A 27,101-nucleotide genomic window follows, 5' to 3' on the forward strand; every position below is an offset into this window, starting at 1 on the left:
TTCTTCCTCTTCCCCTCTGCATTGGACAGTGTGTCTGACAGCCATTCTTTCTCCTTCGTGGCACCATGCTTCTGACAGGACAGGCCCACCATATTTCCAGCTTCTGCTTGATACTGTAGCCTCTGGCCTCTACTAATACCACCTCTTCCTCCCCACCCCTCTTCCTTCCAGCCAAAGGTTGATAGTAACTTCTTAGAACTGTTACTTATATCTGAGTTTCCTCACTGTCTCCTGTTTGGTACTCAGTTCTTCTGTCGCCAAGTAGCCATCCTCTGTTTTAAAGGCCTTCTGTATTAAATACTCAGTTTTCTGTTTTATTAGAGCCTATTAATAAAACGGTAATCATCATTTCCTCTGGAAACCTTTCCTAACTATCATGAAACTCTTTGGTAATGCTTATCACAGTTGGGATTTTGCATTTATGTTTCTATGATAATATGATCAGTATTGTCTCCAGCAGTATCTTCCATATGAGCAGGTACCATGATTGATTTGCTCATAGCACGTAGCAATTCAGTGGGTATTCAGTAAATGTTTTTGGTATGACTAAGGCTGGCTGTCTGACCATGAGCCTTCATTCAACCTCAACCCTTCTTCTTCCAGACCTTCAAAGTTTTAGCATGACTTTTAGTCACACTTCTGTTTCCTTTCCATCTTCAAGGCTATTCCTGATGTATGTTTTCACCAAATAAAAATGTTTAGGGTAAGGAAGTCCACAAAATGAGAGATTTACTGTTCAATATTAATTTTGTGAAAAGCCTGATTTTTAGAGTGAGGATTTTAGTTTACAGATGTGGTGCATAATAGTATTTTATTTCTGGCATTACTGAAAACATCAAAAACATTTCTTACTCTATGTGTATAGTTTAATGTAGCCTAAATAAAATGACTAGGTATAATCTAAAATTTTACTTGCCTTACTTCCCTTTCAGTTTTGGAGAGTTTTAGAAGTCTTGCTGAATGAAATTGAATGCACCTACAAAGTCCACCTCTATCATGTATTGTTGAATGTACATACAGAGAATATAAAAGAGCTTCCTAAAGAACTGTGATTTCAAGTAAGAATATTTGAGACAGACAGACTTACAAATACATTAGGCCAGATGCCTCAGAGTTGGCATTTTGGTGTGTTTTTTTAAGGCCAGATGCCTTGCAGATAGCATTTTGGTGCTCCTATTTAACCATTTGCCATTTACAGTCTTAATCTTATCAAAAGGAAGAGAAAGATTAAAGCAAATAAAGCCTTTTTGAAAATGTCAGTTTTTATGAAAACTCAGGTTTAGTTCAATTTGATAATACTTGTGAATACAGTAGGGACTCAATGAAATTTTAACCATATATAACGTTCTATAATTTGGCTTCTTTAAACTAAATGCCTTTGAGCTTTGATAGTAAATCCTATGGAACATTTCTTCTCTTAAAGTTCATCTTGATTAAAAATGAGGGATGTAGTTCTCTGTCTTAGGTTTTCTAAGTATGTTTACTATGATTCTAAGATGCTGGGGAAAGAATAGGAAGTTATGTTAAAATATACAAACAAACTCTCCAGATCAAATCAGTGGAAGGCACTATGAGTATGAGAACAGGAAACTGAATATGAGGTGTAAGGCATTGTATCATCTTCCCTTCAAGGAAAATAAGTAGTAGGGAAATAAGAGCAACAGTACCGTGAGTATCAGTAGTACTGTGAGGTTCCAATGAGGGAGAAGTAACATTCTTTTGGGAAAACAAGAAAAGTATATATTAAGGCGGTGACATTTGAACCAAACCTCATAGTATATATAGGATTTTGAGATGACAGGCCAGTTCAAGATGAGGACATAACAAAATCCCCAGTTAAGAGTGAGACTATTTGAGTATCTTTGAGATAGAATGAGTTGTTCAAGTTGGCTAAAGAATATGATAGAATAGGAAGTTATGCAAAACAAGAATAAAAAGGTTGGACCACATTATAGAGTACTTTAAATACCACACTAAGAAGTTTGGCTGTTACTCTCCAAGACTGTTGGACCTCTGGAGGCTTTTAGAATGAAAGTGATATCAGAATCTTTCTTCAGGCAGACTTAGAGCTGGATTTGAGTCTCAGCTAGGCCACTTTTTCCAGCATAACCTTAATCAAGAGTCCCCAAACCCATTTCATCCATAAGTACTTTATTCTATAAAATGGGACTGATGTTTCTTATGGTTGTATGAGGGTTGAGATTATATATATTAAAATGTCCAGCACAGTATTTAGCACATAGTAGTTAGTCAATAATATGTTTATTGAACCTGGCAGCAATGGATAAAATCAAGGATGATTTGATAGGGTAAAGACCTGAAAAGTAGAGGTGAGGGGTAATGAAAGTCTGAACTAGAAAGGTGGCAATGGAAATGGAAAATAGGGTCTGTGTGGCTTGGATACCACTGGGAATGGAGAGGGTTTTGGAGTGAGCAAGGAAGCCAGAAAGATGAGCTATGAGGAGGGAGAAGGAAAAGGAGAAAGAGGATCTCATTCTGTACAAGCTGTTTGAGGTATAGTGACTATCAAAGGCCAGGCTAGAGATAGAATGTTTTTCATGTGGTGCTTTGATCTACTATGTTTTTTTTTTTTAATTTTTACTGCTGTTATTTCAACTTTTAGTATCTTAACTAGTAAGTTGAATGCTTTGAGGTTTATGCTATGTTTTTCAGCCTCTTTTTTCATATAGGATAAAGAAAAGCGAAGTAGTTTTACAGTATTGTAGTAAGAATCTAAATTTTTTTAAGAGCAAGTTAAAGGAGGTAACAGTCATAAAACTTAAACATTATTTTTAAGTTCTGTTTCTCAGAATCCTGCAGTTTACTGAGATTCAACTAAAACTGATTCACACAGTCTATACATTCTCACTAGTTAAAACATCCTTTTCAAGGCACAGTAGCACCTTCCTATAAAAGTCCACTTAGCCAAATAGCTGATTTTCTGAGCCATACACGGATGCAGAACTAGGACATAAACACTTTAGGAAACTGTTAGAGAGATGTTATGAGAGATCTGGCAGTAGCATTCAACTCCCTGTCCACATATATTCAGTCCAGTGGTAGTCAGCAATTACAAGTTTCTGCAGTTTTTCTGTGCCAGTCATAGTTTTAAGATTTTACATGCATTAACCATTTAATCCTCATTTAACAATACTATGATAATAGGCACTATTATTATCTCTGTTTTATATATGAGGAAATTGAGATGCAAAGACAGAAGTAATTTATCCAAATCACCCAGCTAGCTGGCAGTAAAAACAGTCTGCAAACCCAGGCAGTATGACTCCACAGCTGATGTTCTTAACTAGTGCTATATCATTTCCACAAATGGTGTCCTGTAGGCCTGGGTTCAGATCTAGCTTTTTCCACTCTAGCTCTTTGACTATGAGCAAGGTATTTCATAATCTCTACAGTAGAGGTAATAGTAACTGCCTTACAAGATATAAGGGTTAAATGCATGTAAAACCCTTAGCGTAATACCTGGCACATAATATCTATTATTATTTAACTTGACCTGATTGACCTCTTTTGTTCCTGTGGTTTTAGTGCATATATTTTGTGTGTCCTTATAAATCCCCTACACTCACTCCCTTTTATTTTATTTATTTATTTTTTCTTGTACAAGTTTATAAGACCCTTTTAAATCCTTCCTGTAGCAATGTGAGGAGGGCAGGGAGAGTATCCTCCTCAATCATGAGATAGTGGTAGTGGTGGTGTTGTTAAGGTTGTGTTCTCAAATAATGACTTGAGAATATCAGCAAGCTTATTAAGAGCTGTTGTAAGGAGGATGGAGATCAATAGCTGCTGCCCATGTCAACTGAGGATAAAATATGGACAAGCATTTATATTTCATCAGGAATATTTAAGATAAGAAATTAAGAACTTTTTAGGAATAAAGAATATTAACATCATAGCATGGATGTTAGTGCTTCCAGATAGTTGTAATTAATAACAGAAAGTTTTAAAATATTTAGGAAGTAGTTCATGATACTACACTATTTGACATCTCTAGCTTTCACCCATTTGCATTTTGCTATAAATGTGAAGTTCTATAATATACTAATTGAAGGTACTTTAAAATGAATAAGCTAAAAGTACAACTAGTTAAAATTTTTGTTTTTACCTTCAAACAGGTAACTGGAAAGGGGTAGCAACAGCAACACTGAATTCATATGTCTTATTAAACCCATCTTTGTAGTATTTTCATTAGTCATTGTGTATTTCTCAGCTTAAATATTGAACACGAGTAGACTTTAAAGTCGATTTGGGAACAGCTGTGTTTCCATTTGTAAGCATGTTGGTTTACATTGATATTGGATTGTACTAGAGAAATAGGTGGTTATATTTGAAAATTGTTTATGTATAAACAATATGCCCTATGCTGGAAGAGATAAGGATGTTTTATTAACCACTGTAAATAAGACTACCTCGGGATAATTCATTATATTTTTTAAAGGTTATCTAGTAATTCTTAGAGTATGGACAGATGACTTTTTTCCTAAATGAATGATGTGTGAATTATCTTTTGTAAGTTGATCAATACTGAGAGTTGTCAGAAGTTTAAGTAGGAAGCCATTAAGCAAAAGGAGGTAACATGAAGCAGATTTTTAGTTTTTGTGATGATACACTCATTTGTTTGCAGAAACTTGCATATTTTAACAAAATCAACCTGTGTAAGATAAGTTATATATGTTTAGAAATTGGTATGGGTAATTTTCCCCCATTTAAAAAAAATTAGAAACCTATAAAGAAGACTACAAAAGTCAACCATAATTCCACTACCCAGAGAGATCACTGTTAACTTTTTAGAAAAAACTTTATGAACATACACATACACCCATTGCTTACATACGAATATGCTTGTGTGTTCTTAAAGCATAAGTAGCCAACAGGCAGTAGTTTACTACTGGTGTAAGTAATCCCTTAGTCAAAGATGATGCAAAAATAAAAGGCTATTGATTCATATTTCAAATTATATTTCAGCTGGAATAAGGTCTGTAGATTAGATAATAGTATTATCCCAATGTTAGCTTTCTAACTCTGGTAATTGTACTGTGGTTATGTGAGAGAATGTCCTTGTTAGGAAATACATGCTTAAGTATTTAGAAGTTAATGACATCATATGCATAACTTATTTTCAAATAGTTCAGAAAAATAATATGCAGAGAGAAACAAATGTGGCAAAATGTTAATAATTGGAAAATCTGGGTTTAGTATAAATGGGAATTCTTTACTAGTTTTGGAGCCGTTCTGTAAGGTTGAAATTATTTCAAGATAGAAAAGTAATTTTAAAAAAACCTTATTTATAAAAAAAAAAAAAAAACCTATGTGTACCTAAGGCTCTCATACTTCCTTAGTAAGATGTAAGTCATCTGCAGAAGTAGAGTGATACTATATGAAGCTGAGGACTGACCTGGTGATTCAGAATAAGAACTGTTTCTCTTTAACAAAGGAATTAAAAAGGGCAAGAGTGTTCTACTCTGTTGTTCACCTGACAACCTCGGCCTTTGCATATTTTACTGAACTTTTTATTTTACTAGAATGGTAGTATAAAATTAAATTTATTTCCAATCAAAACATCAATCATTTTAAAAGAGAGAGAAAAGAAGAAACCTTAAGTATATTGCAAGGTAATCATTAGGATGTAATTATTTTCCTAACAGCCTTTTGAACCTGAGCAGAGGATCATTTTTATTCCTTAGATCTCTTAGATTGGTTATATTTGTATAATAGAGTTTACTTTTTCATATTATACTTCTAGATCTTTGTTGTCTCTTAGATGAGGTGACCAATGGATACATTCCTTATTTACCATCCAGTTGCTTTAGAAACCAAGTTATCAAATGGCCAAGCTGGCATTCCATTTTGAAGATTGAGGGGAGTCACTTGTATTTTCATCTGGAAAGAAATCTTGAGGGGAGATAACAGAAGTACCTGTACCTAGATTGCGCCAGATGTTTATGCCAATAGTTTCATTTAATGTTGACAGCAACCCAGTGTGGTAGATATCAGATGTCACCATTTTATGGTTAAGACTCACAGGGGCTAAATCACTTGTCTAAGGTGACAAAACTAGTAAATGTTAGAGCCAAAACTCAAACCCAACTCTTAGAACAAAGCCATGCTAGATGACATTGAAGATTTTCTTCAAAAACTAATTTTAAATCTGCCCTAGTTCTTAGGAGAGGCTGACTTCAGCAGCTTCTTAGCTATCCATTAAATGTTAATTTCTGAAAATTTAGGCGTTGTACAAGTTGAGCATTCCAAATCCAAAAATCTGAAATGCTCTGAAATCTGAAACTTATCACCGACATGACACTTAAAGGAAATGCTCATTGGAGCATTTCAGATTTCAGATTTCCAGATTTGGGATCCTCAACATGTGAGATAATTTAGGATTCATTCCTTGTACTATTCAAATGTACCCCTTTAAGAATCTCTCTCTCTCTCCATATATGTGTTTGTGTGTGTGTATGTGTGTGTATATATATGTGTTTGTGTGTGTGTGTGTATATATATATGTGTGTGTGTGCATGTGTGTATTTTTTTGTTTGTTTTTGAGACAGAGTCTTGCTCTGTTGCCCAGGCTGGAGTGCAGTGGTGCAATCTCTGCTCACTGCAACCTCTTGCCTCCCGGGTTCAAGCAATTCTCATGCCTCAGCCTCCCAAGTAGGTGGGATTACTGGCATGCACCACCACGCGGGCTAATTTTTGTATTTTTAGTAGAGACAGGGTTTCATCACGTTGGCCAGGCTGGTCTCGAACTCCTGACCTCAGGTGATCTGCCCACCTCGGCCTCCCAAAGTGCTGGGATTACAGGCATGAGCCACCACGCCCAGCCAAGAATATTTTTTAAATATACAGTTGCTGCCCTATATCTGAGGGTTCTGCATCTTTGTATTCTATCAACAGCTGTTGAAAAATACAGTATTTGTCAGATATAGAACCCACAGACATGGATGACTTTTTGTATCTATGAGTTCCACAGGGCTGACTGTAAGATTTGAGCATCGGCAGACCCAGTGTCCATGGGGGTCCTGGAATCAGTTTTCTACAGACACTGTATTAGTCTGTTTTCACACTGCTGATAAAGACATACCTGAAACTGGGAACAAAAAGAGGTTTATTTGGACTTACAATTCCACATGACTGGGGAGGCCTCAGAATCATCTTGAGGCAAAAGGCACTTTTGTACCTTTTTAGCCACTCCAGCTGTGGCTATACATTGGCCTCTTTTAGTCACAGCTGGAGTGGCTGGGACACAGGGCACCGAGTCCCTAGGCTGCACACAGCACAGGGACTCTGGGCCCAGCCCACGAAACCACTTTTTCCTACTGGGCCTCTGGGCCTGTGATGGGAGGGGCTGCCTTGAAGTTCTCTATATGGCCTGGAGACATTTTTCCCATGGTCTTGGGATTTAACATTAGGCTCCTTGCTACTTATGCAAATTTCTGCAGCCAGCTTGAATTTCTCCCCAGAAAATGGATTTTTCTTTTCTATCGCATAGTCAGGCTGCAAATTTTCCAAACTTTTATGCTCTGTTTCCCTTATAAAACCAAATGTCTTTAACAGCACCCAAGTCACTTGTTGAATGCTTTTCTTCTTAGAAATTTCTTCTGCCAAATACCCTAAATCATCTTTCTCAAGTTCAAAATTCCACAAATCTCTAGGGCGGGGGTAAAATGCCGCCAGTCTCTTTGCTAAAATATAACAAGAGTCACCTTTACTCCAGTTCCCAACAAGTTCCTCATCTCCATCTGAGACCACCTCAGCCTGGACCTTGTTGTCCATGTCGCTGTCAGCGTTTTGGGCAAAGCCATTCGACAAGTTTCTAGGAAGTTCCAAACTTTCCCACATTTTCTTGTCTTCTTCTGTGCCCTCTAAACTGTTCCAACCTCTGCCTGTCACCCAGTTCCAAAGTCGCTTCCACATTTTCAGGTATCTTTTCAGCAACGCCCCACTCTACTGGTACCAATTTACTGTATTAGTCCATTTTCATGCTTCTGATAAAGGCATACCTGAGACTGGGCATTTTACAAAAGAAGGAGGTTTAATGGGACTTACAGTTCCACATGGCTGGGGAGGCCTCAGAATCATGCCAGGAGGCGAAAGGCACTTCTTACATGGAGGCAGCAAGAGAAAAATGAGGAAGAAGCAAAAGCGGAAACCCCCGATAAGCCCATCGGATCTCATGAGACTTAATTCACTATCACAAGAATAGCACAGGAAAGACTTGCCCTCATGATTCAATTACGTCCCCCTGGGTCCCTCCCACAACATATGTGAATTCTGGGAGATACAATTCAAGTTGAGATTTGGGTGGGGACATAGCCAAACCATATCAGATACCAAGGCACAACTGTATATATAATTTTTGTCATAATTGAGGTACAGCATTTCTCCTTAGTTGAGAGATTCTTTTCCATTTTTCTGGCTTACGAGTTTAAGAACTTTTCTGATTTTATATCTTTATGAATTGTTTAAATATAGTGACAGGTCTTTTGAAAAGTTCTGTGGGAGTTGATAGTAATTTTTATGCCAAGAGATAAAAACAAGACATTTGCCATATGTCTGTTTCAAAGAGTTATACTTACTTTGAAAAAGATGGTGTGATTGTGTGCATCCAAATTGTGAGTCCTCTTTGCTGGTAAGACAGTTTCAAAGATGACACCTAGTAAATGTGGTATCTCCTTTTTTTTTCTATTAAAGTGATGGAACTAAATGGAAAATGATTGAGAATATAGTGGGTTCCTTGGAACAAGGTATATTGTTTCCAAGTAGTTGAGGGTCCCATGAAGTATTTCAGTTTACATGTTTTGTGCTGTTAAAACTGCCTGGCTTAGAAGTAAATTAGATTGATACCAAAAGGACCCTTCAGAAGCTCAGCATTTTGTTTCTTTTCATGTGTTTTCTTTGTTTTGTTCTAGAACCTAGAAATTGTTTTATTAACTTTTCAGAATTACAGTTTACTGAAATATGCTTTATAAACAGAAATTGAGTAATAGTAGTCTAGTTCTAACTTAGTCACTTCTAAATTGAACCAAATGTTACTTGAGTGACCTTACACTCAAGGGTGTTTGTGGGGGCTGTTGGGGGAGGGAGAGAAGAGGGAATGAGAGGAAAAAGGGAGGGAGGAGAGAACCAAGATGAACAAGAACAAATGTGTGTCTCTTTGTGTTTAGCCTAATGCTAATGGAGTTAGTAGGGATCGTCAATTATGGTTGTGATTTTTAAAGGTGATGGATGGTAAAATAGGAAATTTAGCCCTAGATCTTCAACAGCCTTCTTGCTGCCTCTAATTGGGATGGACAGTAAGCTGGTAGTCCCTCACCTGGCAGTAAATTGTATCCTTTAACCATAAACAAATTGATCTGACATCTGGTATTTACTGAAATAACCAGAGTCGCTCATTCAGAAAATGTAACCAAAGTTACATTTCTAACATGTTTTCTGCCAGGTATGTTGTACATAGAAGTTCACCTTGCAAACAGCTCAGTAACTTATTTAATATAAAAAGTTGTTTTCGTTTTAAAAATCTTGACCTCTCAATTGTAATTGAAAATTTGGAAATAATTCTCTTATACTTTAATCGTAATGGCCCAAGTTCCTGATATTCAGAATTCAATTGCCAAGTGCCAAAAGCAAGCCAAACAAAGGTGATTTGTCCACTGGTCCCTCAAAAATGATGATTTTTTGGCCAGGCGCAGTGGCTCATACCTGTAATCCCAGCACTTTGGGAGGCTGAGGTGGGCGGATTACTTGAGGCCAGTTCAAGACCAGCCTGGCCAACATGGTGATACCCTGTCTCTACTAAAAATACAAAAATTAGCCAGGTGTGGTGGCACGCGCCTGTAATCCCAGCTACTCTGATGGCTGAGGTATGAGAATTATTTGAACCTGGGAGGCGGAGGTTGCAGTGAGTCAAGATCGTGCCACTGTACTCCAGCCTAGACGACAGAGCAAGACTGTCTCAAAAAAAGAAGAAAAAAATGATGATTTTTAGTTGCTGCCTTAGTCCATTTGGACTGCTATAACAAAAATAACAAACTGAGTTGCTCATAAACAACAGAAATGTATTCCTCACAGTTTGAGAGGCTGGGAAGTCCAAGATCAGGGCACCAGCAGATTCACTGTCTGCTGGCTTCTTGATTCATAGCTGGCTGTCTTTTCCCTATGTCCTCACATGGCAGAAGGGACAAGGGTGTTCTCTCAGGCTTCTTTTATAAGGGTACTAATAAAAGAGGGCTCCACCCTCATGACCTAATCATCTCCCAAAGACCACCTCTCCTAATACAATCATGTTAGGGGGTTGGGATTTCCACATATAAATTGGTAGAAGATTGGGATGGGGGAACGCACATATTCAGTTCATAGCAATCGCCTTTGGAAGATCTGTAGCATGTAGAGTTTTGGTTCCTTCAACCAAAGGAGCTTTTTTATATTCTCATGAGCAGAAGGACTAAATTTTATAAACTTAAGAGGCTTTGTGACAGAAATGTTTGGATGTTACATTATAGAATGGCTTTTGAAGACCATTTTAAAATTGGAATCATCCGAGAATATTCAGAGTATTTGATTGGCATTAACAAATATTTCTACTTTCAGACATGTTTTCCAAAACTTCGATTTATATAAGCAGATTTTTAAAGAGTCTCTGTACTTATTAGTCTAATTCTACTCCTGCTTATTTAGGATGTTTATCCAGTCAGAGGACCATGAAACAAAAATATTGCATTTTTCTGGAATAATAGGAATTAGGAAGCCAGAACAAGCCCTAAGTGGTGGCAGCTTTTTAAAATGAGGGAAAAGCAGGCCAAGTTTTTTTAACCTGCGAGAAAACAGGTGAAATTAGAGAACTGGCCTGGTACTGAAAAGAGACCTGGAGGAGGAGAGGGTAGAGGTGTTGATTTGACAGAAACGTGGTGGGGTTTCTCATATAACCTGTGCTAACATATAGGTTCCCTGGCCAGTCTACAAAAACCCATGTAATAGCTGAAAGAAGAGATAGTTCTGTTATTTTAAAAATGTAGGCAACAAGATCACTGCACACAAGTGCAGTAGTCATTGAATGAAACAGGATTCCTGCACTGAGTAAGAAATATCTTCCTCAAAGTTCTATAAAACCCCCAAAAGATCACACCAGCAATGGATCCAAACCAAGAAGAAATCTCTGAATTCCAGGTAAGAATTTAGGGGGTTGATTATTAAGCTATTCAAGGAGATACCAAAGAAAGGTAAAAATCAACTAAAAGAAATTCTTCCTCAAGGTTCCCCCTCTTCTACAGCCAGATGCCCTTTGTCTGCCATCTTTTATCACCATGCCTCTCAAAAAAGTCTCCTGCATGAAGCTTTCTTGTCACAGCTCCTAAGATTCTTTCCCTCATCTTGCCTTTAGATAACCTGATGGCTTTGTGCCTAGGTAATGATCTTTTTGCAAAGAATTTCCCAGTATTCTTTGAACTTCTTGTATTTGGATGCCTAAATCTCTAGCAAGGCCAGGGAAGTTTTCCTCAATTATTCCCTCAAATCAGTTTTCCAGACTTTTAGATTTCTCTTCTTCCTCAGGAACACCAGTTATTTGTAGGTTTTTCCATTCAACATAATCCCAAATTTATTAGAAGCTTTGTTTATTTTGTTTCATTCTTTTTTCTTTGTCTTTTTCTGATTGGATTAATTCAAAAGCCTTGTCTTCCAGCTCTGAAGTTCTTTCTTCTACTTATTGTAGTCTGTTGTTGAAACTTTCCACTGCATTTTGTATTTATCTAAGTGTGTCTTTCATTTCCAGAAATTGTGGTTGCTTTTTCTTTATGATATCTGTTTCTCTGGAGAATTTTTCATCCATATCCTACTTTTTTTCTAATTTCTTTTAGTTGATTTTCACCTTTCTTTGGTATTCCTTGAATAGCTTAATCATCAACCTTCTGAATTCTTTATCTGGCAATTCAGAGATTTCTTCTTGGTTTGGATCTATTGCTGGTGTGAACTTTTGGGGGTGTTAAAGAACCCTCTTCTGTCATATCACCAGAATTACTTTTCTGGTTCCTTCTCATTTGGGTAGACTAATTGAGAGGTCTGAAACTCAAGGCCTGCTGTTCAGATTCTCTTGTCCAATGGGGTGATCCTTTGATTTGGCACTCTCCCCCTTCCCCAAGGGATGGGGCTTCCTGAAGCTGGACTGCAGTGATTGTTATTGCTCTTCTGGGTCTAGCCACCCAGTGGGGCTACCAGGCTCCAGGCTAGTGCTCAGGGATGTCTGCAAAGAATCCTGTGATGTGATCCATCTTTAGATCTCCCAGCCATGGATACCAGCACCTGCTCTGGGAGAGGTGGCAGGGAAGTAAATTAGACTCTGTAAGAGTCCTTGGTTGTAGATATGTTATGCTAGCAATGAAGTTGTCACTTGGACACCCTCAGGACCTCTGGTTAGCCAGGATGTTGCAGGCAGTGGAATTAGGTGTTGTCTTCCCCTTCCTGGGATCAGGGTTATTCTATCCTGAGTTGCTGTAATGGCCTGAGTTGGTTGGCCTCCAGCCGGGAAGTGGCACTTTCAGGAGAGCATCAGCTTTGGTACTAGCAGGGGGCTCTAAGCCTTGTCCTAAGATGGCCAGGGTAAGTATTTTGGTTTCTCAGGTGATAGGTGGGGCCATAAAGCTCCCAAGAGTTTCTGTGTTTGTGTTTGGCTACCAGGGCTGGTAGGGAAATACTGTCTGGTGGGTTTGGTTTAGGTGGGTCTGGGCTCAGACTCTCCTTGGGTGGGGCTTGCCATGGCCACTATAGGGGGCAGGTGGTGGTTCTCAGGCCAATGGGATTATGTTCCAGTGGGGATCTTTGCTGCCTCTACTGTGTTATATAGTTTTCCAGGGAAGTGGCAGATAGCCAGTAGTGAGAGGCTTCACCCAGCTCTCAGGCAATTGGCGAAGCCAGTCTCACTCCTGCAATGCCCTGCTCAAACCTTGCCACAGGCCGTGAGCTACCCTGCTACGGCTTTTGGACCTCACCCCTCCCCATCTGCCCACTGGATCAGTGGGAGCTCCTGTGTTCTGCCCTCGCTTACTCGCTTGTATCCACAGCAGCTCCTGCTCATCTTCCAGACTCTAAGAAAATTTGTGCCCAGTTGAAACCACTACCAATTTCAGTTGAGAGCTTCCTTTGCCCCATGACCTCTCCCCAGTTCATCTAGCTGCCTTCCCTGAGGGCCTCTGTGAGATATAGTCACGGATGGCTTCCTGGGGCTCAAGCTGGAGACTAGGAGTGCTTTCAAGGCACTTCCCACTGCTACTTGTACTTTTATATTTCTCAAGACTCCCTAAACCCATTTCAGCCCTAGGGAAGGTTAAATCCTTCTCCTGTCATCTGGACTTTTAGATTCCCCAGTAGGGATGTGTGTTCCAAGGTAGGTTTTCCCCCCTCACACTTTGAGAACTCATAGTTTCTCACCTGCTTTGAGGAATTTGCAGTGGCATGCCCACGTCTTTCAAAGGATCTGTGAACTCTTTTGGTTTTCCCAGTACATTCTCGCGGTGGTTCTTGAAGCAAAAGATCACAATGTGAGTCTCTTCACGCTGTTTTGTCCGTGCATATGGGAGCTACATGTTAGCCCTGTCTCCTGTCCACCATCTTCCAACTAGTGCATTTCTTTCCATTGCTTTACTTCCTTAGTAGTTTTACTAAAGGTTTTGTTAAAAACGTGTTTCTTAAGTCAACATTAGTGATTTTTCTAAGTGGAACATAATTACCACTATTTCCACTTAGAAGTCAGAGAGTTACATAATACAGTGATTTTTCTGAATATCATGGACATCTTTTTTTTTAATTGTAATAGAGTGAGAATTCTGTTAGAATAGGTATTGGTTTACAGTATGGGCCAGAAGGACCGTGAATGGTTATCTCCATTTAAAGCCTGCTGTAAAAGTTCAGTGTTAGGCTGGGTATCGTGGCTCACGTCTCTAATCCCAGAACTTGAGAGGCCAAGGCAGGCGGATCGCTTGAGCCCAGGAATTTGAAACCAGCCTGGGCAACATAGGGAGACCCTGTCTCTACAAAAACTACAAAAAAATTAGCCAGGCATGGTGGCATATGCCTGCGTTCCCAGCTACTCAGGAGGCTGAGGTGAACAGATGACTTGAGCCCAGGAGGCAGAGCTTGCAGTGAGCCAAGATTATACCACTACACTCCAGCCTGGGCAATAGAGCAAGACTTTGTCACACACACACACACACACACAATCAATTTTATACTAGTGTCATGTACATACATGTGATGATTATTGTGTCTTATGTCACATTTCTCTCTTCCCTGGCCCACAACTCTACAAAAAAGCTAGAACTAGTTCTCATTATGTCTTTTTCAGGAAACGATTTGATGGAAGAATGTTCAAAATATACCTGTCACAGTAATTTAGGATCTTCACTTAGCGATCTTTTTACTTTTGGATTTGGGGGTTTTACTCAATGTTAGAACCTTGTGTAGGAAAGAACAGTTTGTAAAATAAATGACTTATATTGATGTTATTTAAATATAACTTGTTCTTCTGTATTACATAAAATTATGTCCATGTTAGGAAGGGATTAAAAAATCAGTATTTTTCCCCCAGGAGAAAATGTGTCTCAGCTGGGTCTACAAAGGGCTAAAAGGATGTCAGAGTGTGAGAGCTCTTAAAGACTATACTGATGTTGTTAGTAAATTGCTGTCTACAAGAGAGATGCACATATGGCTAGAATTTTTTTAACCTGTGACTGACATTATTGGTGAAGTTAAATGCAGGCTGTCTACAATCTTGTAGGTATCGACCCCTGTGATTCAGCTCATGTAATTGCTGTTAGCATGTGTCAGCAATTATTTTTCTTTTTTTTTTCTTTTTGAAATGGGGTGTCACTCTGTTACCCAGGCTGGCCTCGAACTCTTGGGCTCAAGCATTCCTCCCACCTCAGCCTCCCAGGCAGCTGGGATTATAGGCATGTGCCACCATGCCTGGCTTGTCGGCAATTGTTGACAATTGATAAAAACTTTTTTATGTTGTAGAAACACTATTTCTTTTCCCACAGAAATCTACTTTTTGATTTCAGCAAAATTCAAGCCTGTTGATACAAGATAAATAACAGAAAGTACAACCTACCTTTATAATGTATTTGTAATATATATATAGCACTTTAAGCTTAATGAGATATTGAATATAATATATGTGTGTCTTTAGCACAATGCCTGGTAAGCTAGAACCTGTTAGAGAGAAACAGATACTCACTAAAGTTAAGCCAAAAAAAGGTACTTATTCTAAGGGTGTTAGGTTGTTTCCTGGACCCCAAGGGCAGGCAGGCATCAGGGCCACTATTCATGGTTGTGTGGGTTAGCCTCTGCACAACTTTAAGCAGGAGTGCAACCAGGCCTTACAAACAATCTAGAATGAGAAACTAAACCACTGTTAGGCTAGTCCCTCTGTTTCCTCTCTGCTCCTGGCTGTTTGTGTGCTTTATTCTTCACTCTGGAGACTGGCACTCTCCATTTCCCAGTGCATGAATTCACACACAAGACAACTCAGCTACAGTATGTTTATTCGATTCAAGGAAGCTCTGAGTCTGAATTCTAAACATGCAGGAAGGAAGTCTGGTCCTGCTTGGGTCTGGTGTATACCCCTGGACTATCTAATGAGGCAGGGCAGTGGAACCATGTTATATAAGCCTGGCTGTTCCTACTGTTACCATATATGGGATTAGAGGGTTGCAGAAATAGTCCCAAAGCTGGGAAGGGCTTGGCAAACATTGGTGTATATTTTACTTGAGCATGTAGTAAATATTTAATAAGCATTGTTAATTTTATTTCTTCTTTTTCTTACAAAGTATTAGTCATGCCACAAAGTACAGGTTTCAAGAACATGTTTTAGCAAATAGATATAAATAGGTCTTGTAAATTCCATATATATGTATTGCAAGATAACATAGGACCTTTTATTAGATAATCAGAATATGTAGGATTTTATGATATGTTACATGAAATGCTGCTGCTTTTTCTTAGTGAAACATGTGTTAACTAGGGTAGGAGTTTTCTGCTAAATCTCACTTGATATCATCAGGATGGTTTTAATTTCTTTTTTCTTTTTTTGAGATGGGGTTTCATTCTGTTGTCCAGGCTGGAGTACAGTGGTAGGAGTATAGTGGTGTGATCATAGCTCACTGCAGCCTCAAACTCCTCCTGGACTCAAGTTATCCTTCCACCTCAGCCTCCCAAGTAGCTGGGACTACAGGCACATGCCACTACACCCAACTCAATTTTTTTTGTGTGGAGACAAGGCCTTGCTATATTGGCCAGGCTGGTCTCAAACCACCCCCCCGACCTCAGCTTCCTAAAGCTCTGACATTAAACCGTGAGCAGCCTTAATTTCCTGATGTGCCTCCGTCTCTTTGCTCTAACAATGCTACTGTGACCCAGAATGATAGTCTCTCTCAAGTCATCTCACACATCCCACCTCAACTCCTAGACCGTTTGTTCAAATTCTTTTCATGCTTTAAGACATAACCTAAATGCCATACCCTTATAGGAAGGCTTCCCCAGACCACTCAGCCAGAGGCAGTGTTTGCCTCTCCTGAATTCCCATTGTACCTTATCCATACACGTCTTGTGGCACAATAAGCTTCAGTATTGAGTATAGCTTACTTTCTAAAATCTTGGTAACCAATATTTAGATATTGGTCTCAAAAGATAGGGTCTTTGTGATCTGAACAGCCTCAGGACCTTGGAGTTAATATGGGTTACGTCACCACAGATTTGGACTTGCAGGGTTTGGCCTGAAACTTCCAGACAAACTCCATGGATGTAACCAGATGACTATTCAAAGGGGAGAAGTGCCATGACCCCATTTATTACCTCCGTCTTCACAGAAATCTTGACGGTGAGCGATCAGGTTTTCCTTGTTTTGTGAAAGAAACACAGAAAGCAAACTTTTACCACCTATAAAGATTTTGAGTGAGAAGTTCTATAGATGTTAACTTTTCCTTAATTGTAGCTTATCTTTTGGAATAGAGGAGCACCCAGATTTTTATAGAACTTAAAAACAGCCAATTGGCTGCCTGTAAGAAAGGAAAAGCTATTACTGATAATTGTTGGAACTGACCAAAGGTCTCTTCCATAATCTGTATTTGTATTCATATCACAGATATTTTCTCTCTATGTTCACCCCCTTTGCTCTTTTTAAATAAAGATATTCTGATCAGCAGTTTAAAGGACAGTATTATATTGTTACGTGTTCGTTTTTTCTTCCCTCTGTTTTTATTTGGATAAATGGCTGTAAGAAATAGAATTTTTTCTTCCTGCTATTCCTTTTCCCCCTTCCTTTCATTTATATCTAAATATGATATGTCTTTGGTCTCCTGCATAGAGGAAACTTTTTGATGGGATGAAAATTACAACTTTGTGAAAAAGTAGATATCTACTATGATCGGTGTAATTTCTACTCTTTGGAAATAATTATTTCTGGTGGATTTGAATGGGTTGTTTTTCCCCTTATTAAGTGTTGACATTTAAGTCACCATCTTTGTTTCTTCTAATAAGACAGGTTTTTTAAAATCAAATAATTGTAAAATTGTTTTAGTTTTGGAATCTTGAACCTATAAAAATAATCTTTGAATAATATAACACAGTCTGAAAATTCTAATGTCTCGAATTGATGTCCGTTTCATAATATGTTTGCCTTGTTTCCACAGCCGGATTAATTTATTCACAGCAGACTGGTTTTTTTAAAAATTTCCTTTTGCAGTCCCATTTTTTACTAGTAGTGCTAAGCTGTACTAATAACAGTAATAATAAGTACTGAGCCTTTTCATAGCCTCCCCATCTGAGATAGATAGATATTCCATTTCATAAATGAAGTTCAGAGAGGTTAACATTTACCTAAAGTCATAGGTAAGCAATTCTTGTAGACATCATGATATTTTAACCTGAATATTTCAGTTTGAAACTTCTGAAAATAAGAACATTTTACATACCCACAATAACAATTACAAGACAAAAAAACTAATAATTCCCTAATTTCACCTCATGTTCAGCCATTTTTAAATGTCCTATAGATGTTTTTGTACTAAAAAAAAAAAAAAACACTAGGATCTGATCAGGATTCATATGTTACCGGCTGGGCGCAGTGGCTCACACCTGTTATCCCAGCACATTGGGAAGCTAAGGCGGTTGGATCACTTGAGGTCAGCACTTCAAGACCAGCCTGGCCAACATGGTGAAACCCCGTCTCTACTAAAAATACAAAAAGTAGCCAGGCGTGGCGGTGCATGCCTGTAACCCCAGCTACTTGGGAGGCTGAGATGGGAGAATCACTTGAACTTGGGAGGCAGAGGTTGCAGTGAGCCAAGATCATGCCACTGCACTCCAGCCTGGGAATGAGACTCTGTCTTAAAAAAAAAAAAAAAAAAAAAGTTACCTTGAATTATTACATCTGTCTTGTGTTTTTTAAAATCTAAAATACATAATCCCTTTACCTTTTGGGAGGGGTGGGGTGTACTAATTGTTCTTATCTGATCATTCCTTCTGCATTTGTTAAGTGGCTTACTTTTAGCAGGAGTGGAGGTAAAGTAAAACTTCCCTTCAACTGGGTGCTAAATAATATGCGATGAATGCATAGATTCATTTACTAGCTAATCACGAAAGCAGTACTTATATATAAATTCTACAATTAAAGTACAGTCAGCCTTCTGTATCCATGGATTTATATCCCCAGATTCAATCAACTGTGGATTGAAACCCAACCGTGGACAGTGAGGAATCAGATTTTCTTTATTTTCTGAAAGAGAACTAAAACTATTAAATTTGTAGATGGTGGCAAACTTTCACCATCTATAAAGATTTTGAGTGAAAACGTCTATAGATGTTAATGTTAATTCCTTAATTGTAGGTTATCTTTTGGAATAGGGAAGCACCCAGATTTACATCTCAGGATTCAGCCAACTACGGACTGAAACCCAGCTGTGGATTAGGACTGTGAGGACTGTGATGGATACAGAGGGCTGATTGTACTGCCTCATTTTGTATAAGGCCTCATTATATGCCTCACTGCGTATGTATCTGAGCATACACCGATTTTGGTATCTTCAAGTGGGGTCCTGGAACCCTTGTGGATATGGAGGGCCGACTGTTAAAGCTAAGTTTAAAGAAAAGAAACTTTCAAGAAAAAGGCTGTACAAGACAAAATGTAGTGATGCCCAGCTTTGCAGTAAACAATATGTAGTCACAATATCATAAACATTATTTGCTGATTTTTAGTTTTAGAATCAATCAACCTTGTAGCTTCACTATAGTTACAAAAGGAATATAATAGTTATCAACTTTGATAGTAGAGTTTAGAAGGTAGAAGTATAAGGAGGAGAGAAGGAGGGAAGAATATAAAGTTCTGATATCAGACAGATATTGTCTGTAGTTGATAAATAAGAAATATAGGGGTATAACTGTATTGATGATAGTTATAAAGAAGTTATGTAGAAGAACTAAAAACAGTGCTGTAATTACTATAATTTGGGGGAAAGGTGAGTAGCCTCCTTGCCTGTAATAGTAGGAAGTCAACACATTGTCTAAAATTTGGTATATTAAGAAATGATGATGTATGCATATTATCTAGAGAAAAAAGGTAACCCCCAAAATGACTAAAAACAAAGAGTTTAAAAGCAGTTGCTACGGTGTGGGGATAGGGTAAAGGGGACTTGAGGAGACAGGACTACTGCTCTTATGTTATTTTTCTATATTTGATTTTTTAACCACATGCAAATATTTGATAATTCCAAGTTCTAATTCTTTTTAATAGTAATAAAAACTTGAGTTTTTATTTTTTTTCTTTCAGACACACTGTTCTTGCTTCTTATATCTGGTTTCATTCTGTATCTGCAGTCTAGTAATTCCAGTTATGTGTAGGTCAGAGTCAGTATGCATTTGATTGACATAAGTTGAATTTAAAAAACCATATAAATACTGCTTTTCTTCCTTATTAACTTAAGGATCATCTAAATTCATACCAAGTTGTCTTTTATTAAATTAGGTAAATTGGAAAACTAAAGGTTATCTGAATTAGTGATCTGCATATTTAAGCATCTTAGGACAAAAATTGGCATATTTAAGGTTTTGTTTTTGCTTTCCTTTTAGTAGCTTTATTTTGAGGTATAATTTAAACAATAAAATTTACTAAGGGTACAGTGTGGTGAATTTTGGTAATTGTATACAATCATGTAACCTCTACCTTCGTCAAGATAGAGAATAATTTTATCACCTCATCCATTACAGATGTTCCTCAGCTTACGTTGGGGTTACATCCAGATAAACCCATTGTTGTAAATTGAAAATGGTATGTTTTTTACTTAACAATATTTTCAACTTATGGGCTTATCCAGATATATCCCCCATAATAAATTGAGGAGCACACTGAAACTGTATTGCTTTCACACATCGTAAAGTCAAAAAATCGTAAGTCTAACCCTCATAAGTCAGGGACCACCTGCTACTTATGTTACAGTTCACCTCATCATTTGACTAGTTCTTGGCTTTTATGAATGATGCTCTGTGAATATGGGCATGCAAGTCTGTGTGTGGACATGTTTTCATTTCTCTTTGGTAAATATCTAAAAGTAGGATTGCTGGGTCATATGGTGAGTGTATGTTTAACTTGAAAACGCCAAACTGCTTTCCAAAGTAGCTGTACCATTTTATATTCCCACCAGCAATATAGGAGAGTTTTAGTTGCTTCACATCCTCAGCAACACTTGGTATTGTCCACCTTTAATTTAGTCATTCTAGTAGGTATGTAGTATTTCATGGTTTGAATTTGTATTTTCCTAATGGCTAATTGAACATCTTTTAATATGCTTGTTGGCCATTTACATATCTTCTTTTGTGAAGTATCCAAATCTTTTGCCCACTTCTTACTGGGCTTTTTCTTATTTAGTTGTAAGAGTTATATATATTCATGGATCAAGGTCCTTTCTCAGATGAATGTTTTTCAAATATTTTCTCCTAATCTATGGCTTATCATTTCATTTTCTTAACTGTCTTTCAAAGAGCAAAAGTCATTAATTTTATGAAATCCATTTTATAACTTTTTTCTTATATAGATTTATACTGTTTGTGTCCTGTTTAAGAAGTCTTTGCCCAACTCAGTGTCATAAAGATGTTCTGTATTTTCATCTATAAATTTAATAGTTTTAGTCCTTAAGTTTAGGTTCATTTTCCTTTTCTCATAAATTTTTATGTAGTGTGTGAGTCAAGGTTCACTTTTTTCCCTATTCACACATCTACTTGTCTCAGTATACCTTTTTCCCTATTAATTAATCTAGCACCTGTGTCAAACATAAATTGACCATATAAGTGTTGTTCTATTTGTGGACTGTCATTCCATTATTTCATGTGTCTGTCATTAGACCAATACCACGCTGTCTTGATTTATGTAACATATAGCAAGCCTTGAAATCAGGTAGTGTAAGACCTCCAACCTTGTTATATTTAAGGAGTGTTTTGGCTGTTCTTGGTCCATTTCTTCTCTAAATGCCTGCAAGGATTTCGACTGGGATTGTGCTGAATCTGTAGATAAATTTGGGAAGAACTGTCATCTTAACAATAATGAATCTTACACATGAACCATGGTATCTTCTCCATTTATTTAAGTCTTCTTTCATTTCCCTTAAAATTCTCATGATAATGCAGCATATTGTAATTTGCAGCATATAGGTCTTACACATCTTTCGTTAAACTTAAATATTTTTAATACTATTGTAATAGATTTGGGGTTTTTTAATTTTTCTAATTATTTATAATTCCATATATTCTATAATTTGTAATTTTAATTGTAATAATTTTCTGATATAGAGACACTCATTTGACTTTCGAATATTGACCTTGTAGTCTGTGACTTAATTTCACTTAATAGCTCTAATAGTTGTTTTGTAGATTTCTTGGAATTTTCTATGTATAGGATCATAGTATCTGCAAATAAAGACAGAGTTTTTTCCTCCCTTCCGATCTTTACACTTTCCTTTTTTTTTTCATTACATTGACTTTAACTTCCAGTACAGTGTTGAAGTGGTAAGAGCAGAAATCCTTGCCTTGTTACTGATCTGAGTTATAAAACAAAATCTTTCATCTTTGAGTTTTGTGTTATTTGTAGATTTTTGTAGATGTCCGATCAGGTTTAGGAAGTTCTCTTATACTTCTGGTTTGCTGAGGGCTTTTACCATTAATGAATATTGGGTTTTGTTAATTTTTTTGCAGCTATTGAAATATGGCTTTCTCCATTGTTTTGTTAATACGATAAATTACATTGATTCACTTGGTTATGATTATTATCTTTTTTTAATATATTGCTGGGTTAAATTTCCTAAAATTTTGTTAAATTTTGTATCTTTTTGAACATTAGAGAGATTATATTTCTATTTTCTTGTTTTATGTTTGCCTTGTTTTATTTTTTTCTTTCAGAATTCACCGATAAGCAACCTAGCTCCCAACTGGGAGGGAGTTTTTTGTGTGTTGGGAAGGAAGGCTTATAATTATGAATTTAATGCATATAATTGATATAACCATGTACACTTGAAAAGAATGTATTTTGCCATTGTTGAGTATAATGTTCTGTACGTGTCAGTTAAATCAAGGTTGATGATGTTGAGGTTCCATGTGCCTCCACTTCTTTTTTCTGGTTACATTGGTTGCTGAGAGAGGGATGAAGAAACCAAGTTATACCTCTAGCAGCAGCTTTAGTAAAGTTACATTGCAAAGAGACATGCTTATAAGGATAGGAGGAATTTGTTACCATGTGTTATGGTCTACCAGTGAGTTCATTTTCAGTCTTTTTGGGTTTTGTTGGTGGTGGTGGGTTTTTTTTTTGTTTTTGAGGCAGGGTCTAGCTCTGTTGCCCAGGCTGGAGTGTAGTGGTGCAGTCATGGCTCAATGCAACCTCCACCTTCCCAGCTCAAGTGATCAAATCAGGATAACTAGCATAGCCATCACCACAAACATTTCTTTGTGGTGAAAATATTAAAAATAATCTCTTCCAGCTATTTTGGAATATACAATACATTATTAACTATAGTTTACCCTGTTGTGCAATAGAACATCAGAACTTATACCTCCTAACTGTGACTTTTTATAGCCACTTCTGATCTCCCCACTCCCGCTATTCTCCCTAGCCTCTGGTAACCACTCTTCTACCTCTATTTCTATGAGATCAAGTTTTTTAGATTCCACATATGAGTGAGATCATACAGTATTTGTCCTTCTCTGCCTGGCTTATTTCACTTAACATAATGTCCTCCGGGTTCATCCATGTTGTCATAAATGACAGGGTTTTCTCTGGGGTTTTGTTTTTGTGGCTGAGTAGTATTCCACTGTGTTTGTATACCACACATTTTTTATACATTTATCCATTGATGGACTCTTAGGTTGATTCCATAGCTTGGCTCTCGTGAATAGTACTGCAATAATCAAGGAAGTGCAAGTGTATCTTCATCATACCAATTTCATTTTCTTTGACTATATACCCAATAGTGGGATTATTGGATCGTTGCAAGTTCTATTTTTAAATTTTTGAGGAACCTCTGTACTGTTTTTCATAATAGCTGTAACTAATCTACTTTCCCACTAACAGTGTATAAGAGTTCCTCTTCTTCCACATCCTTGCCAATATTTGTTAATTTTTTTGTCTTTTTGGTAATAGCCATTTATTTTGGTAATATGTGTCTTCTCTCTTGTTTCTTGATCAGTTTAGCCTATAGGCTTACCAGTTTTATTGGTCATTTTATTGAGTCAGCTTTTATTGATTTCTCTATTATTTATCTGTTTCATTGGTTTCTGTTCTTTATTATTTCTTTGCTTCTACTTTGGGGTTTAGTTTCTTAAAATGGGGACTTAGGTCACTAATTTTAGATTTTCCCCCCTATATAAGCATTTAAAACTATAAATTTCCTCTAAAACACTACTTTAGTTGCATCCCACAAATTCTGATTGGTTGCATTTTCATCATTTCATTTGAAATATTTTTGGATTTCTCTTGTGATTTTTTCTTTAACTCATGAATTATTTAGAAGTATGTTGTTTTGCTCTCCAGATATTTGGGGTTTTCCTAGTTACTAATTTGTAATTTAATTCCACTATGGTCAGAAAACATGCTTTGTAAGAGTTCTGTCTTTTTAAAATTATTGATACTTGTTTCATGACCTTCTACATCCTGGTGAACTTACCATGTACACTGGAAAAGAATGTGTTTTGCCATTGTTGAGTATAATGTTCTATAAGTGTCAGTTAAATCAAGGTTGATGATGTTGAGGTTGCCTGTGCCTCCACTTACTTTTTTCTAGTTATATTGGTTGCTGAGAGAGGGATGAAGAAACCAAGTTATACCTCTAGCAGCAGCTTTAGTAAAGTTACATTGCAAAGAGACATGCTTATAAGGATAGGAGGAATTTGTTACCATGTTTTATGGTCTACCCCTGAGTTAATTTTACTGTTCTCTGTACTTTTGTCAATATTGGAAATTTTCTGTAATAAAATCTTAAAAGCCAAGCCCTCTCAGGTGATACTATATTCCAGGGAATGCATGTTGAAGCCACAGCATGCTTCACCATATACAGGAAAAATATTTAGAGTTTCTATTATGTTTATTTTTTACATTGTCATTTTAAAAGTTCTATTTTGGCATATGTTTTATAGTGCCAGGCATATCCAATAGTCATAAATAATTTTAAAATATAGATGCATACCTATGGGAGATAATTATATATTATATATTATTTTACTATTCTGGTTTTAAAATAGTAGTTTTACCCTAGTGGAAAATCAGTTTTGTTCCAAAAGTTATGTATCATTGGATGGTCTTGAACCTTATCTTAAATTTTATATTAAAATAACAATGTTTTTGTGAAATACTCATTTTAAAATGCTTTGTTTTGCCAGGCTTTTAATTAAGAGGTGTTTTTATATTCTGAAACTTCTGAATCATGTCAGAACTTAATTAAGGTGATAATTTTCATTTCAGGGAATGCTGAAATTATAATCTAAAATTAGGTCAGTGGTGTGCAGGCTTAAAAGGAAACAAAAACCAGCTTTTAACAAACTAGTAAAAGAAACAGTGTCTTATGTTCTGTTCCCTGTATATACTTGAAATTAAGAGTATTTACTAATAATCAGTAAAAATTGGGGAGAAAGTGAGGTAATGTAATATTGGCCCTAATTATTGCTACTGAAAACCTTATGTTTTTTTTTTTTTTTTTTTGCATCTGGAATGTTTACTTCAGGTATCAAAGGGAAAGATATGATTTATAGACAGAAAATAAATTAAGAAACTAAATTACACTAATACCTTACACTAGCCTCAATTCACTTCCTAATCCTACCCCCTGAATCTCCATTCTACTTTTAAAAGCAGAGTAAATAACAAAAAAAACACATTCCAAATGCAGGTGTTAATTTTTAAACTTTACAGTACTCAGACTTACACTGTTTAGGTTTTGTACCCATTTGCTATCATTAGCTTCCTGCAATTAGAAAAACTTAACATTCTAAATTTCAGCTTTGGCAATCTGTATATTAAGAATATATTTATGTTCCTGGATTTGAGAGAATATGTTGTTAAGGGTTTTGTTAAAAGCCTTAATTGTGTACAGCACTTTACATTGTAAGGTGATTAATTGCTGTGTCATAAGGCAGGGATTGGACAAATGTCTTGGGAGATTTAAACACAAATTACGTGTTTTGGAGGGGCTTTGTGTTTTGTAAACCTTCAGGTAATTCAGAACTTGACCACATATCCCATTTCTTGAGCACAGTATGATTAAGATTTTCCTTAAAATAACTTTACAAAATTTGTTAACACCCAAATTAAAGAGCAACTTCCAGTGAGGGTTCTTTTACCAGCCAATATCATTAGGTAGGAAAATTGAATTTCTGTCCAAGTGGGATTTATATATTAAAGCAGTGCAGCCAGTGATATATTTGGATATTAGGGTATTTGGCAAAGTCCCTCATGAGATCTTGAAGAACAGGACTTAAGAAATGTGGACTGGAGAATAATACAATTAGACTGATTTGTAATTGAGCACCATAAACACTAACTGAATTCTTGTCAACAGCTGGGATGTAGCACTCTGCCTGTTTTTTTTTTTTTTTAAATCAGTTGTTTGAATGAGGACAAATAGCATGATGATATTGTTATTAATTCACAGATGATGTTAATCTGGTATCCACATTCCTGAAAATTGGATGGCAGGTTTATTTAGAAAACAAAATGACCTTGATGGGTTAGAATAGGACATCTCATTAACAATGCAACTTTTTTTTCAAATAAAGATGGGGTCTCACTATGTTGCCCAGGTTGGTCTTGAACTCCTGGGCTCAAATGGTCCTCCCACCTCAGCCCTCCTTAGTAGCTGCGATTACAGACGTGCACCACCATCCCCATCACATGATAACTCTTTTTTTTTTTTTTCTGAGGTGGAGTCTCGCTTTGTTGCCGGGGCTGGAGTGCAGTGGTGCGATCTCAGCTCACTCCAACCTCCGCCTCCCGGGTTCATGCCATTCTCCTGCCTCAGCCTCCCAAGTAGCTGGGACTACAGGCACTGCCACCACGCCTGGCTAATTTTTTGTATTTTTAGTAGAGATGGGGTTTCACCGTGTTAGCCAGGATGGTCTTAACCTCCTGACCTCCTGATCCGCCCACCTCAGCCTCCCAGGTGCTTGGGATTACAGGCATGAACCACCGCGCCCGGCCGATAACTCTTAATAAAGTATAAATGTAAACTCTTTTCCTTTGCCTCTTCCCAAAAAAGAAACTTGAAGAATACACTGGCCGGGTGTGATGGCTCACGCCTTTAATCCTAGCACTTTGGGAGGCTGAGGTGGGCGGATCACTTGAGCCCAGGAGTTTGAGACCAGCCTGGGCAACAGTGGTGAAACCCAATCTCTACACAAAAAATACAAAAATTTGCCAGGCGTAGTGGTGCACGCCTATAGTCCCAGCTGCTTGGGAGGCTGAGGTGAGAGAATCACTTGCGCCTGGGAGGTGGAGGTTGCAGTGAGCCAGGATTGTGCCACTGCATTCCAGCCTAGGTGACAGAGTGAGACCCTGTCTCAAAAAAAAAAAA

At 37.3% G+C, this 27,101-nt stretch overlaps 1 protein-coding gene across 2 annotated transcripts in view; it reads left to right on the forward strand.

Moving 5' to 3' along the window:
• The window catches only part of PDZD8 (PDZ domain containing 8), a 100,832-nt gene that overhangs the window by 65,509 nt on the left and 8,222 nt on the right, over positions 1–27,101 (forward strand). The window lies entirely within an intron of this gene.

This window comes from Hylobates moloch, unplaced genomic scaffold (genome assembly GCF_009828535.3).
Source record: "Hylobates moloch isolate HMO894 unplaced genomic scaffold, HMol_V3 SCAFFOLD_3, whole genome shotgun sequence".
Classification (NCBI taxonomy): domain Eukaryota; kingdom Metazoa; phylum Chordata; class Mammalia; order Primates; family Hylobatidae; genus Hylobates; species Hylobates moloch.